The 15,963-nt window shown below is 47.0% G+C and overlaps 1 protein-coding gene across 2 annotated transcripts in view; it reads right to left on the bottom strand.

Annotated features, from left to right (window-relative positions):
• The window catches only part of LOC111867428 (terminal nucleotidyltransferase 5C), a 57,781-nt gene that overhangs the window by 6,291 nt on the left and 35,527 nt on the right, over positions 1–15,963 (bottom strand). The window lies entirely within an intron of this gene.

Genomic DNA, 15,963 nt, shown 5'->3' on the forward strand with positions numbered 1-15,963 from the left:
GGGGGGGGGGGGTGCTATCAGCCATTTCGAGTATAGTCTTGTCAATGTCAACCACTCAGATTTCATTCTTTTAAGTCGGTGGTTCGAATCTTGTCGTATCTTCACCACTTGAACGCAAAACACGTGACATTCGCACAGAAACGTCTCGAACTTATCTGTAACGTAACACCACCGGTGAAATGAAACACACACCCAGTCTTCGTTCAGAATTGTGCAACAGTGGAAATAACAAGCCACCATCGACAACACAGAAACTGGGCTTGCCGCCTGCTTCTTGCTTGGCACTCTTCGATCCTAACAATGGAATCAGTACAATCCTCCGAAACGTCGGTGAAGTCTACAGGACTACATGGCATTATACTAAAAAAAAGACACTAAGGGGATCGGCGTCCACAGCCCTAAACATCGAGGTGTAAGTGTGGTGTTTATATGCGGCTGGTTGTTTAACACTGCGACTGGTTTGATATCTGCTGTCTTCGTTCTTAAACATTTTCTTTCCTGTTAGTATACAATGTCAGCCATTTTATCTGTGGCGAAGGGAAGGCAGGAAAGAACTAAAGAAAGTGCTTAGTGGGAGAAAGGTGACGTAATCAAACCAAAAAACGTGATTCACCAAAACTTGTTGTGCTCCTTTAAACCACACATTCTCGTATTGGGCTCGACCAAATTCACCGCGCATTCAACTGATGCTGACATCTAAAAATCTGACTGTAGCTGGCTTTTCCGATAAGCTGCTGGTCGGCAATCCTTTCTGCAAGAAGGCCAGTCAAATGGACTCAAAGATTCATCCCGAGTCGCATTCAGGGTTCTGTTTTCAAATGATAGTACCTTTGTAACTAACTCTGAACCAGAGTTCTTACTGAGAAGCTAACAGTTGCTCAGCTACAAAAGCCTTTCCATGCCACTGCCGTGTTCGCAAGAACCCGCCGTCACTAAGCGTTCACATTTCTTAATATACGTATATTGCTTTTACGGTGAGCTGCAACCTCCCGCATAAACTGAAACTGGAGGATCACCTATTGTCGGCTGCCAGCGACTGCTTATTCGGCATATTCTCAGCTACCCACATGTAGGAGCTGTGATAGCGCAGTCTGGATACGGACTGGACGACCGAGGAGTCAGAGTTCGACTCCCGGTGCGGTTAAGAAGTTTCTCTTTTCCACTTCTTCCAGACCGGCTCTGGTGCCCCCCCAGCCTCCTATTCAAATGGGTGCCGGTGGGGGGGGGGGAAGCGGCAAGTGAGAGAAGCTGAGCACTCGCCTCCAACTAGTACAGAGGTCAAGAAGACATGGATCTATACGTTCACTCCCCCCATACGCCTTCATGGTGTAGTACTTAATTAGTTAAGCACAGGGCCAACTCCATATGCAGATACTGTCCCCCCACAACGCAAGAGAGCGCGATAAGGAGACAATGAGCTACCCAATTTGAAACATAAAGGGGCGTATCTATTAGCGTCATACAAGGAAATTATAAAATGCAGCAATGCTCCCCGCCACCAAACGCCCAAAGTTTGCATATACTGAATTACGTGTCGATCACTCATCAGAGATGCTGAATGTGGCTAAAGTGAAGCCCTATAAGCCAGAAATTAATCTCTACAATATTCAATAATTCAGCTAATACCTCACAGAAAATACGAGATATCCCCATTACAAACAACAGTCGGTTAATTTTGTCTAGGATAAAAAATCGCTGTTGGGTTTGAGGTTCTCATAGCAGTGAGTATGAAGAGTACAAATTTAATGGGTTGTAACACCGTGCAGTTTGACTGACGTCCACCGACGTTTCTCAGATGCATACTTCCCCCCATCTTCAGCGTCGAAGAGTAAGCCAAGCAAGAAACCAGCAGTAAGTAGGCAACCAAATAGAGCATTTTCTTATATCCTGAAGCAAACGGCGTTAAATCCTCCGAAACGTTGGCGGACTTCTTCCGAAGTACAAGGCATTACAACCCAGACGATTGTTCTCTTTCAAATGACTGCTGCTTACTGTGAGAATCAAGAGCTGTTAATGCACTGCGTGGGCAAAGTGGAGTGTTTCTGGAGTAGGCGGTCTAAAGGGCAACTCTCCTCAGCGTGACGCGAGTCTTTCTACATTCGCGTTCATCTTGTGATGCAAGCGTTCCTGATGGCCACACATCCGAAGCGCGCGCATGGAACTTCGTCAGGGCAACTACATCTACACAGTAATCACGTTTACTTATCACAGTTGGGGCCAAAGAGCAGCTTCTCTGCTGACATCATCTGTTTCACTGCAACTGGGCGCTTTCAAATTGCTTCAGAAATATGAAGTTAAACTCTGTTCAACGGTTCTGAGATACTTTAACCCTTGCATCTTAACGGCACTCTAAGATTCCTCCGAAACGTCAAGCAAATTCGCGAGATGCAGTCTGTTTCCTGAGCGGCAGGAACTCAGCTGCTATATGTTATGCATATGAACGTAACATTAGGGTTCAGAAGAAAAGACGCTCTCTTTACAGGCAACAAGCATTCTGGCAGCATCCCGGAGAGGCAAGTCCGTCGGCGGTGACATCAACGCTAGACACAATATGGTGGAACTGAAGAAGCGGAGGTGACGAGAGATCTGTAATATACTCGCAAAATCCTGTGCAGCGTTGCGGTTCTAGTACCGAAACGTCGGACTGCTGGCTAGGAGTTGCTTACGTTGCACTGTTATGTTTCGCAACAAGCAACTCCCCCTCAACCAGTGCCAAATAAAAAATTCATTTGCATGCAGCCCTTCCGAAGTTAATCTCAAAATTCCTGTCACACGGAGTAAATCCCCTTGCCCAACTTCTTTCTTCCTAACCTTTTACCTCCTTCACTTCCCAACGATTTACCCTGTGTCAAATGCACCCGTACTTCGGTCGAGCCGGCACCGCCTTGGAAACGTCAAGGCAAGAAAATGTTTCTGTCCCCCCCACCCTCTCTCACACTTGGGGTTATACTGTGCGAATGTGGGCCACTAGCCGGGGACAACCTCCGCAGGTTTCAGACGGTGACTAACAAGAGCCGAGTGTCCGCTGCACACCAAATACGGCAGGCGTTCCTCGACTGTTTCACGTCCATAACAACATATAAACTCTATACTCGTCACAGCGGTGACTATGAATGGTACTATCTTCCGGGGTGAGGGCCGCGCCATAGCTCAAGCGGTTAGTCGCTGGCTTCCCACCGCGGCGGCCTGGGTTCGATCCTGGGTCTGGACAAGTGGGATTTGTGGTGGACAAAGTGGCGCTGGGGCAGGTTTTCTCCGAGTACCTCGGTTTCCCCTGCCAATCTTCATTCCACCAACTGCTCCACAATCACCCTCATCTAACATCTGGGGCTGGTACAACAGGCCAGAAGTGGCCGCAGTACAAGGGACTTAGTCCCACCCCACTAGCAATAAAAAAATCTTCCGGGGTGTAACGCCTTGCAGTCTAGTAGCTTACCGACGTTTCGCAGGAATATGCTGCCTGCTTCTTCTGGGTAAAAAATAAGCAGAGTAAGCTCCGCAAATAGTGCGCTTCTCTTCATATTCTTGGTCTCGCAGCATGGCCACACTATTGTCCCTTGTCTGGAGAACATGACGACACACAACAAGCGCGGGGGACTCGTCCCATCTGGGGGATGTCAGTAGCTCAGAAGCGGCTGTTGCCTAATCGAGGTGCAATGCCAGAATTTTCTGAGAAAACGAGGAAAATCAAGACAGAATGTCGTCGAAATGAGCACCTCTGTAATACGGGTTAGGACGCATTACTGCTATGCTAACCGGCTCGATGACAGCCCTGTGCCCCGATATACGTTACTTCCTCTTCCACTCCAGTACACACACATAAGCGCTATCCCTGCATAACGCACACATATGCAATTCCTTTCGCCCCATTCCAGCTACATATCCTGCCCATCATACCCCATGGAGCAGAGTATTTGGGAAACTGACTGTTGCTCGGCTGGTCAAAGGAATTCCCGGAATGTTGTGGCACCGGGAACACTCTCCACCTCTATTTCCTATGCCATCCTCCGATCTTCCCGTTATGTAATACTGTAGGATCTGAGGGTATGCAGAGCTCTACGCCAACCGAGGTTTCGGAGGAACTTGTCGCCTCCACCTTCAGACTCGGACACTAAGTCGAGCAAGAAACAGAGTGAAAGCAGGTGGCAAGCGGAGCTTTCCTCCAAAACGCCGATTGACTTCTGACGGATTAGACGGCGTTACATCCCAGGGGAGAGAACTCTGCCTCCTGGATTCTCCTCAGGTACCGACATTTTCTTGCCACTTCCTTTCCAACTGTTGAAACTTCATCGTACGCTGGATTTGATAATCAGATGTGACGTCGTGTGGTCTGGTAAACTTCTGCCAGACAATACGGTGTCACGTCTGTGTTTGAGACTTAACTCCGTAAGGCAAGAGAACTGTGTTCCAGCTGGACAGTTCGTGAGGAAAGTAACGGTACGGCGTCTGGCGAACAATCCAAGGCCGTTTACTGCTCCAAACAGCCTACAGTTACGACATAAAGAAACTAACAGCACAGCGGTAAGGACTGGCAGTCAGAACATCTGCAGAAGTAACCCTTCAAAGCACCACCAGCTTTAGCATTACGGAACTCTGCATTCTGCCCACACAGTGTACTTCTGTGTTCCGTATGGTTCTCACAGCATTAACAGGTCGGGCTTTGCAGCGGAGGCGTAGTGTTTGTTTCCTGTGAGGTACGGACTCAATCTGTATATATTATCTGTACACCCGGAGAAGGGGCTCTGAAGGCTTCCAGAGTCGTCAGATAGTAAAATAGGGTCATAAGTCCTGTGGGACTCGGAACCAAGAATGACTCTACTGGCGAGCCCAGCAGAAATTTAGTCAGTCCTCCATACGTCTTCATGGCGTTGTGCTTAATTAGTTTAGCACAGAGACAACTTTATCCTACTTCTGTCTACGTGATAATTCGCATGTTTGGACAGAGTAGGCCAGACAGTGGCTGAGTACCCGATCGAGCCATCCCCCATCAGAGGGGGAATCGCCAACAGACACCTCCTCTCGTCGAAGAGGAGGCCCCATTTCAAAACACGTAAAAGTACTGGAAAGAATAAAAATACAGCCATGGGTCCCAACGGGACCCGAAAACCAAGACTGAGCTGGCGAGGGTCAGCAGAAATTTACCCGACCGATTGCATGTTAGGTTTCTGCACAAAATAAACGTTATAACTGTCATACAGGTAGGTCTTATATGTTGAAGTCAGATGCAGACACATAAAAAGGTAACATGGCAGAATTAAAAACAATAAATTAATTTCGTTACTTCACATCACCAGAGCAAATTATCACTCAACTGTCTCAAAGTTTCATTTCCAGTTTTAATAAATTCAGCTAAATTTCGCATACTGTCGTAGCATTGTCACCATTTAAGATTTCTGAAGTGTCAGTTTCTTTTCCACCTCAGAATTTCGATCTCATAATCTTTCACTGCTGAAGACACTAATATAAAGCATAAAGATGAAGAGACCCGAAATTCCATGATGCTCTTTCTGAATTTCACGAAGATGCGTCACCACAATTGTCCCTCACATTGACGAGACATCGGCCGATCTGACTGAGATCTCCCGTGCCTCAATGCTGGGACAGCACCTCAAACTAGGCCACTATTGATCCTTAGGATGATGGGGACATGTCGGCAATTCGAACCTCTGAGGTAGGTCTGAAAGCTCAGCTCCAATTGGCTGTTCAGGATACGCCATCACGTGAGAGTGGCACGCGAAGTCGGCAGTTCTGTTTTCCAGCGTGTCAAGGTCGTGTTGTACCAGCGACTGGACAAGTTCCCTGGGCTGAAGAACGTCTCGCTCGTATCCCGCGCTGATTCCAGACTTCCAGATCTGGTCACCAACTGCATGCATGACCTGGACTGTATAACGATGCTTTCAGTAGCTAAACTACATAGCATCGAACGGATGAACCGGAAATGGTTTGGAAGGAAGCAGCTGAAGCCTGATCGAGGTACTATCCCGGCATCTGTCTGTACAGGTCAGCCTGTGCATACGCCAATATTCGAACCGAGCACTTCTTGAAACACAAGTCTAGGCCATTACCGCTATATCAACACGCTCGGTCTGTTATGTAACCTGAATTCCTCCTGCAACCTGGAGACAGTCGGTAAACTTGTACCAGACTGGACGACGTCACATCCCAGAAGGCAATAAGCACTATTCCTAGCGACCGCCGTGAGAACCTCAGTGGTTTCACAAACTAAGTCCGCTGTCAGGCGGGGAGCCATCGCATCGCGTGCACACTGGTGTAGAACGCTGCTTACGGAAAGTGTTATCGTTCCGCTAGGAAACAAGAATTTCCCTACGACAACGCTAAAATTCCCTTACGAAAGTAAACAAGTGGCTAGAAAGTGAGTGCACTGGGTTACGTAAGCGTTACGCATCGCGCCCACTGAGAACGAGCGGCCGTGTCTGCGCGCCTCCAGGAGCCGCTGCAACCTGAAGCTGATCTAAATAACACACGAATTTTGTCCCTACCTCACAGGGAACACTCTGTATTTCCGCTACAGAGCCCAACCGATTAGTGTTGTTCAGGGGAACAATCGCTGCTTATTGTGATATCACAAGAACACACAAACACACTGCGTGGAGAAAATATTAAAGCGGACGGTACACATAATTACCGAGGCGCTTTAAAGAGATCACAAGTTTCAATCACTGAAACAACTGACGTCATATCCTCTCGTCGTGACCCACTGCTTCATTTTCCAGAGCACTTAACGGATTTCATATAAACAGTCTCTCTGCTACTAAGCAACAGTTCTCAAGGCAAATGTGATTTTGGTGGCATACATCGGAAGGCCACAAGAAGATAGTAACAAGTGCAATACGTGGACAAGATTGGGGNATGCCTTAAAGGAAAAGACTAGGCAGGATGTCATTAAAACGAATCTTACCGAAATACGTTGCGAGGATGGGGACCGAATTCATTTGTATTATGACAGGGACCGGCGCCGGTTTCTTGTGAAGAAAACCCCGAAAATGCCGTTAGTCACTGTTTATTCTCGAGGGGTCTAAGGCATTCGATTCTTGGCTGTCTACATATCACTCCTCGAGGACTCTCGTTATGGGCAAATGCAGGAGTGTCTTCAGTAAGGACACAACCGCTTCTTTTCCAATCTTCTCCCAATATGTCATACATTAACAACCTTAATTTTCGACGCTATATAATCTGAGTCACTGTCAATGTCTGCCGTTAACTGCACACGGCAACAACGGATCGGATCTGTGAAGCATTGGCTACATCAGGAGTGAGGCCGCGCTGCGCTTTAGAAAGCAGCCAGAAACCAGACGACGCAGCAACTCCATTCGGGAGGGATGCCTGCAGGTCGCAACAGAGAGAAGGATCTTAAGCGTCACAAGCTGACAGTCTCTCAGCTGATCAAGTAACTCGCTGCCAGAACCAGAAGAGCCCGTAATCAGTCACAACCTTGAACCAGTGAACCCAATCCACATCGACATATCCTATGTATTTAAGATACATGTTAATATTATTCTCACATCTCTGTTCAGGTCTTCGAAGTTGCCATTTCCCATGTGTGTTACATTCCCTGCCCATCTCATTATTCTTCGTTCAACCACCTTGTGATTATGGAGCTCACTGTGTAACTGCCTCCGTCCGGGGGAGGACACTCTGCTCAGTGCCCTGTCCTCAAACATCCTCAGTCTCATGAAATATGGCGCCGTGTAGTCTGGTACATAACTACCAAGGGTTTGGAGGGAATTAACTGCTTCCATTTTCAGGGCAGATTCCTCCGAAACGTTGACACCTTTCTGCGAGACTATATGGCGCAACATCCACGAAGACAGCAACTTCAAACGCTGAAAAGTACGAATAGTGGCCCGCGATTGGACATCCTAGAAGGAACGATAATATTAAAACAGATGTCAGATAAGCAGTGAGTTAACTAGATGCATATGCCCAGAGGCAGTATTTCTCCAGCAAACTCCCGTATTAGTGCACCAGTGCCTCACACCCATTTGCGCAGCTAAGACCGCGGTACCAAGGGACTGTGGGGCCTCTCTGCAACTGAGAACATCAATACGCCGGACAGTCACACAGCAGCAACGTGGGCCTGCCGTCCTCTTCCAAGCGAAGCCTTACCATTCCCACCGTCAGCCTCCTCCCATCACGAAACCTAGTGACGTCACAAGTGTATTGATCCGAGCGTCTGACGTCAGCAGCTGCCTCTACGTCACAAGAGTGCTTAAACTCATTGAATGGCCTGGGCCACAAGAGCGCGAATTTGGGGGGGGGGGACGGTTCGGGCAATTGTTAGTCGACTCTACAATGGCGTCTGTGGGCCACCGAACACTTGCACGGATATCAGTACCGCATTTGATAATAACTCGAGGGCTGAACATCTAACAGGGAGGGGAGATATGATAAATGCATACAAAATTTTGGCCGAAGACCCAAAGGCAAGAGAACACTTGGATGGATCATAAAGAAATAATGTTGAGGGGGTGGGTGTATGGATTGGATTCATTTGGGTTACGATGGGGGCCGGTGTGGTGGGCTCTTGTGAACATAGTAATGAACTTTCGGGGTTTCATAAAATGCAAACAACTTATTTACTAGCTGGGCGACTGTTAGCTTCTCAAGAACGATTCTGCCCCATGGGGTCAGCTCTATGTTGTTATTCTTCCCATAGACATGCGGGATGCTGGATCGCAGGGGAAACAAAGAGGAGAAACAGATACAACCAAGGTAACAAGGAGACGAAGTGACTGCCGTGGCCTATCTGTGACGCGCCGTTTGCTTGGAATGACTGGAGAACCTCTAACAGAAGCCTCAGGGGAACGCAAACCAGTTAGGAAATGTACGCATAGCTTTCCTTCGGCTTTATTTATTTCTGGTTTATTTAAAGACGCTGTCAGTAGCTCAGACTACACAGTGTCGAATGGTATGGAGACTGGTGAGTTATCGACTTGGCAAGGATGTGAAAGGAAGGGCTTGTGGCCTAATTTGGGGTCCTATTCAGGCATCTGCCTTGAGGGGATGAGAAAAATTACGAAAATCCTCCGTCAGGATAGTGTCCCGGCCAAGTTTCGAATCAGGCACCTTCCGAATACAAGTATGTAGCGCTACCGCTATGCCTGACTGCTCGGAACTACAAACATTATCCTTGTTACACTGATGCAGTGGGAACAAAGTCACGTCATGAGCACGTCACGCTGCATCCCCAGTGTGGTCCCTCACTTCTGGGCGAGACGAGGTGTGTCGTGTCGTGTCGTGTCGCACCGCTTCCACAGGTCTACTTTACTCACAAGAGCATGAGATGTCAGAACGCATAAGCAGGCTAATGTTCCTGCTCCTGTAAGCTGACTCTTTCAAAAAAACGTATCGACACTGAGATTCGAACCGCGATACTCCCCAACAAAAATGCGGACTAATGAACCGTAATGCAGAATACTGATCTGTGGACCGCCGCCGAGTTCGAGGTGCGATCAAGAAATCTGTCATAACGGGAAAGCAACTCCATTGTTAAGTGTCTTATATTTTAATTGCATTAAAATTGAAAAGGGTTTTCCATGCAGGCAATTGACTGTGATGAGTTAGGAGCATTCAGTAAAATAATGAAGCTTTCTAAATTCAATTGGTTCAGCACAGATTTGCATAGCGGATACATGTATACAGGGTGTTCACAATCATCTTGCACAATGCTACACCTTACGATCTACTGACAATAATACGATTTTGTCGCTGTTCCTGATGGCAGACTGCGAAGTGCCCCTTCGAGTAGCAAGCGGTGCATTAAGGTGATATTCGCTTTCTCTTACATCTAAAGACTACAATTCAATCCGCGGGGTCTAATAACTTAACTGTTCAAGCGTGTACAGTGGTAACATCAGGCGCGCACGCGCGTTCTCACAGTTCAATGCCAATTACTCGAGAGCGATGTCTTCAAGTGTAAGACGCTTTAGTTGTAATCTGAACAACTCGGAACAGGCGATCAACTTTATGGGTTGAAAATGGAGCCTTCTGAACATACGGTGACCTCCAGCCAGGAGCCTTCAAACCTAACAGGACAGACAGAAACTAAAAGAAGTCATCCCCGTGCTTAATTGGGCAACGCACCATGAAGACGTATTGACGAATAGAGATAAAGCTCCACCCTTCTTAGCCCCAGGACTAGACGGAGGAGACTATCCAGTTTTACCTCCGCAGAAACAGTCCCTGGCTGGCTGAGACCCAGAGCAGCAGAAGAGAAAAAAGCTCTTGTTCCCACCGAGACTGGAATCTCAGTTCCTCAATTCCCGAGCCATCCCGTCTCCCTAATCAAACAAGAAAAATGAAAATGTGTTAAACATGGACCGACGAAGGGGAAGAGCGCCGTTAGAAAAGGACGCCCTGGGACAAGATTCTGAGAGGGGAAGAAAGAGAGGAAGACGGGAAGGACCTCTTAGAGAACCGAGGAGAAATCTCTAAGAGAAGACAAAATTGAACAAAGTTATAAAAATGACCGAAAATATGGCGCTCTGTGTATGACGTTTGCCCCTTCTAGGAGTAACAAGAATAATGATGAGTTCACTTCGTGTTCAGCCTATGTTTTAAGCATGGATAATATTAACAGAGGTGAGAAACTCGAGTCTCAAGATATTGCTGGGAAATGCGCGTAGCATGCAACACGAGTTAGGATGTATATTATGGTACTGGGCTACTGTTAAGTTTATTTATATTATGAACACCCTGTATATGCCATGGCGTCAATAGAATTCCACAGATGCTGTAAGCTGATTGAAGTGCAGTTGCTATCATCTCTTGCGATGCGGTGGATTCAAATGCCAGACAAGGACTCCTGTATTACCGCTAGCCATAACAGAGAAAGTTTCTGCAAGCATTGCTCGTGTGTAAGAGCATGAAGGAATTCGGTGAGGGAGATCATGTCGTCACACACAGAGTGGCTGGTGGGCTGGACGTTGTCTCCAAACGGTCTCTTCCCGATGTGCCGGTGCTCAAAGCAGACAGTGTGTCAGTCAGTATGTAAGGGCCTGACGGAAAGAGCGGCCGCTCAGAAGAATCTGTGGATCGCTGTACTCAGACAGACACAATAATACATGGAAATGTTTTTTTTATTTAGCATTTATTAGCAATCTGAATTTACATTCTATGAGCTAATTTGCTGTCATGTACAATAATTATTCTATTGTACTAAGTTGGCTTGAAGAGCTGTAATCCATCGACTACACCTCAGTTTTCCTGGAGATCGTTTGGCCAAGTTCGTCTTAGTCTTCTGTATTGTGTAGGTTGAAGGAGAGCTTCTATTGCGTTGTTGGGGCGAGATTCCAGTTTCTGATAATGTTTTTTGGATTCTGTCTGTGATTACGGTTCTTACATACGGGATCTTGAGGTCGGTGTGAAGAGTTTGGTTAGACGTACCAAGGTGCGTCAACTATGGCTCTAAGTATTTTGGATTGACTTCGCTGGATGATTTCTATGTTGGACCTGCTGGCGCATCCCCAGAGCTCAATGCCGTATGTCCATATGGGTTTAATTATTGTTTTGTAGATCAGCAGTTTATTATCTATTGTTAGGTGAGATTTCCGACCTATTAGCCAATTTATTTCCTTGAACTTAATTTCGATTTGTTTTCTCTTCTTCGCTATATGGTGTTTCCAGTTTAATGTTGAGTCCAGGTGTAGTCCTAAGTATTTTACTACATCCTGTTGTTGAATGTTAACATGATTTAGGTGTACTGAGGGGCAGTTACCTTTCCTGAGAGTAAAAGTCACATGCGCCGATTTGCTTTCATTCACTTTGATTTTCCATCGGTGTAGCCATTTCTCCATTAGATTCAGATGTTCTTGTAAATTAGATGAAGCAATTACCGGGTCTTCTGACGTAGCGAAAATTGCTGTGTCGTCTGCGAACGTACCTATTTTTGTTAATTCGGTGGTCGGTATATCTGAGGTGTATAGCACGTAGAGGAGTGGACCCAAGATACTGCCCTGAGGAACATGGAGATGTGAGGACAGAACTGGGAAATGGTAGCATAGAGAGGACAAGTATTCATGTACAGGCTATGACTTAAAAAGTATATGGCAAAAGAGATGTGGGAAGACAGAGTAAGAGATGGAGTCATAATTGAGATGGGAACAAGTTACACAAGTTTCCGTACTGTTAACTTCCCTTGTTTTCTCCCGCATCCCTTTCCAATCCAGCATGTTATCGAACGATACATCGAAGTCGACGCTTAACACCATCTCCCACGAATAACAGGCACAAATAATCAATCGTTACACTTCATATTGACACATGAAAATGTCGGGAATACTCAGAGAATAAACATGATACACTGGAAAGAAAGACTATTCGCTCGTTCGTGACCTGGCACATAACGTTAAATTCTTGCAACGTGTTAATGCTCGAATATTCATTGCTAACGTAACTTCAACGACAAATGTCACGCTTACAGAACTTGTAGGAGGAACGTGCGCAGTGGGCGACACGCTCTGCGCATGTACCGCCACGTTAAGAGGCAAGACAATGAGTCCATCAGGCTGAACTGTGGGCATGTCTTCAGGTAAGTGGGGTCCTAGACGAGCTCAAACACGCGGCATGTTAGTTTACGCGTCTCTGTTACACAAAACTGTAATACCACCCGCAGTGGAACCTGGTCTCGTGCATGGGGAAGAACACAGACTCAGACGAGGCCGTAAACTACGTAATCAGGAGCTTCTTAACTTGTGCTCCTGATCTAACTCACGGAGCTGAGCCCTTCTTGAGAAGCCGACAGTCGCTGAAATACTCAAGAATTTTCCAGTATTTAGCGGAACCCAAAGGTTCATTACCGTGCTCACAAGAGCCCTCAACTGGTCCCTGTTCTGAGCCAGATCAATTCAGTCCATATCACCCCACCCTACCTCTATTAACCCTACTAATATTATCCTCCCACCTATATATAGGTATTCCTGGCGCTATATCTTACTCCTAGCTTCCATACAGAACTCCTATATGTATTCCTCTTCTATCCCATAGCTGCTACATGCCCTCCCCATCTCATCATTCTTGACTTGATCATTCTAATTATACTCGGAGAAGAGTTCAAGTTATGAAGCTCCTCATTATGCAGTTTTCTCTAGCCTGTTGTTACTTCATCCCTCTTCGGTCCAAATATTCTCCTTGGCACCCTGTTCTCAAACACCCTCAGTCTATGTTACTCCCTTTATGTCAGAGACCAAGTTGCACACATAGAACACCACAGACAAAATTATATGCCTAATAAAAATGATCAGTAGGTAGCCTAACCCTGAACTGAAACTGACCAGAGACTAATCCGTGGGTGCTGAAAAATAAGAAGGGGAAGATAGCCCCTCGCCTCTCGCTGCGGGTTGGGTTTAAATCCAGACGACTTCATGTGTAGCTCGTAGTGGACAGAATGGCGCTGGAGTAGGTATTTCTCCTAGTTTCTTTTTCGGCTTTCCCTGCTAACCGTTATTCCACCATTGATCTACATCCGTCTAGCCCTGATCAGGCAGCACATTATCACATCCTAGGTCTTTACGTTGGAGGCTTCATCTCTGTCCCGACACTTGCTTGCGTGCTTGCAGACTGAGGACGTTTGCTAAGATCTATACGGGCTATTTCGTATGATGGTCCAAATTCGATTTTCGGTAAATAAAATTTGTTCTTCGTTTACAAGGCGGGGATATGTTGGACATGCAGTGTCATGCGACAAGTGCAACGCTTTATCAGCAAATCTTCTGTTGCCTCGGGAAGCGGAAGCGGTGGATGGTGTCGCGCTCTGGGCGTGTCCAGACTTCCGGCGCATCTGAGCCGAAGCAGCGGTTCCAATAGTTTACATGCTCAATGCTGTCTTATTTGATGGCCCGTCAGCGACTTTGTTATAAAAACAACATTATACAGTAATATGGATTAAAATATTGAAAAACGGGTCTGAGCCTTGAGCTCCAGAACACAACCCTGTACGTCTCATGTTATAATGGGCTCGACTTGCGCCCCATTTGCGGGAACTCACCGAGTCCGGGGTACGACTATACTTCATTCCTGACGTCAACGGAACGCATGTAAACAAACGAGCAGAATGCGTAGCTCACAACACGCCGAGTATTCTGCAATGTCCGTCGCGTCTTACTATGCCATTACTGCAATGAGGGGAGGCATCGTCTGCCACCAGCGTCCTGCTTACAAGCACGCGCGTGCGCACATATCCCGAACAGAGTATAGAACTCGGCGTTGTTATCGTGGCTAACGGAGAGAGAGAAAAAACGTTCATCACGGAAATTCCGAGCGCACAAAAACATTCCGACACGACTTTCGCTGCAGGAATGTGATTTCCGGCACACAATTCAACTGTTCACGTCAGTGTCTTCGCATCCAGATGGTCTCCAATTCGTACCTCACACAGGCAATTTACTTCTATGCAGTGAGCTGTAGTCCTGGCAACACCCGTTTGTGGTTTGGCGTTAAGCACGTAAGGCGTGAGGGTGGGTGAAAGCAGACTCAGCCGAGGACAGGAAACAGTGACGCGGTCTTGCAATAATGATGAATATTTTGGTTGCGTGTATGGTACAGAATTGATTCACTAGCTGTACAACTATCAGCGTTAGCAAAAATAAAGTTTTGGGGGGTTACCTGAATGACTGACATTTAGCCGTAACGATTAATGGGTTTTAAACTGCGCTTTAACTCGTCTCTGTCACAATACATTAAACAGACGAAAGCAATTAACTTCAGCTTAGCCTGAATTTGGGTTGTGGCATTTCGTATGCACGCACAGGCCGCTGTGTGTGTTGCTGACCAGCTCGTTAGCATATCCATGTTGGTACCGCTGCACACAGCGTGGTCAATTCGGTGCGCTCGCTCAAAGCGAGCACTCAGCATTAAAAGACGGATATAGCGCATTTGTATACCAGTCTTCGTTGAGAACAAATCCTGACACATAACAAATCAGAGCCAGTAATGACTGACCGCGGTTCGAAACCCAGCAAAAGCAGGCACGCTCCCTCCATACCTCTGTGTGGGCTCATGAGGTCGGGAGGCAAGACTACCGACCCGCGAGCTCCTCGCGCCGAGCACAGCGGTGCCTGATCACAGGGACAACTAAGCTCAGGCACTCATTGCGCACTTAATGTTGCTACCCCTACTGGTTACTGGTCATCTCAACTTATTCATACTCCACTCTTCTGTTTCTCGTTATTTTCCTTTCACCACATACGTGTCCGTTGCTATTGTCTGCCATTACACATAAGCGCTATCCCTTTATCTGCAGATATGCCTAAACCTCTTGCCCAAACTCTCGTCTCTCCAACTCCTCCTCTGAGAGTCACGCTAGACTAACGTCAGCGTTCCGTCACTTCCCTCCTTCCTACGGCGGAGCGTACACGTCACTGAATAGGCTGCAGAGCCGGCCTGCAAATCTCTTGCTCTAGCCTGGAATTGAAACCCCGATTCCTCGGTCGTCCAGCCCGAGGCCTAGTCCTTGCGAAGTGGCGAGGCAGTTGTGTGTGCTCAGTTTGCGCAGTGATGTTGCGCGCTACACATGGACGGCTGTTATGTCACCACTCGGAATATTCGGACTCATTGTCAGTGTTACGCTGTGAGGTCAGACCAAATGGCTCCTCTGCTGCTTACAGTACCCCTTCCCACACCTTCACAAAACGAAGCGGTAACTATATGTACCATCTGCTTTAGCATGAGAAGAACTCTGCGTTTTGTCTACATAGTTCCGCATGATACAATAACGATTGTATCCCCTTAACAGCATTAACATCGGCTGGTCGTCATGGAGACGGGGTGTGTTTGCTGTGTGGTACGAACTAAATCATGAAATATTATTTACATTAATTTGTTGGAGGACGGGCGGGCGACGCCCAGGAGCCTGCTAAAAGAATTGTGCTCTTTCCCCCCCCTCCCAACGAAATAATGTGTCTAACAATTATCTCTTCAATTTTACTTTTAACCTACTCTTCTGCT

The sequence above is a fragment of the Cryptotermes secundus genome, unplaced genomic scaffold (genome assembly GCF_002891405.2).
Source record: "Cryptotermes secundus unplaced genomic scaffold, Csec_1.0 scaffold423, whole genome shotgun sequence".
NCBI lineage: Eukaryota > Metazoa > Arthropoda > Insecta > Blattodea > Kalotermitidae > Cryptotermes > Cryptotermes secundus.